This window comes from Aptenodytes forsteri, unplaced genomic scaffold (assembly GCF_000699145.1).
Source record: "Aptenodytes forsteri isolate BGI_AS27 unplaced genomic scaffold, ASM69914v1 Scaffold193, whole genome shotgun sequence".
Taxonomy (NCBI): Eukaryota; Metazoa; Chordata; class Aves; order Sphenisciformes; family Spheniscidae; genus Aptenodytes; species Aptenodytes forsteri.
In genome coordinates this window covers 2,996,861-2,997,292 of record NW_008795405.1, presented here as the reverse complement: position 1 = coordinate 2,997,292, position 432 = coordinate 2,996,861, and the positions used below count along the sequence as shown (strand labels likewise).

Sequence of the window (432 nt, the reverse complement as noted above, 5' to 3'; positions counted from 1 at the left end):
TCCTCCCGGAGGAGGAGCAGCAGCAGCGGAGAGCTAGAGAGCGCAGGGAAACAGAAGCGGCTAGAAAGCGACCCCCACCCAGCCCCCCGGAGGAGCAGTAGAAGCGGTTCCCACCCCACCGGGGCGGCAGCGGCAGGACGGGGTCGAAGCAGCCCTTTCCGGCAGCAGGAGCGAGCTAAAAGAAGACGATCCCCCTGCTGAAAGGGGCAACAGGATCAGGTACGGAGAGCCCACCCCCCCGCAGCCCGGGGGGGAAGACTGAGCCAGCCCCTACCCCGGCGGCAGCGGCAGCAGCTCCCCGGCCAGCAGCACCATGTCCGCCGCGCAGGTGTCGTCGTCCCGGAGACAGTCATGCTACCTGTGCGACCTGCCCCGCATGCCCTGGGCCATGATCTGGGACTTCACGGAGCCCGTCTGCCGGGGCTGCGTCAA

General features: G+C 68.8%; 1 protein-coding gene across 1 annotated transcript in view; it reads left to right on the top strand.

Moving 5' to 3' along the window:
• Positions 1-432, top strand: part of IRF2BPL (interferon regulatory factor 2 binding protein like) — a 4,608-nt gene that overhangs the window by 1,370 nt on the left and 2,806 nt on the right. The window lies entirely within an intron of this gene.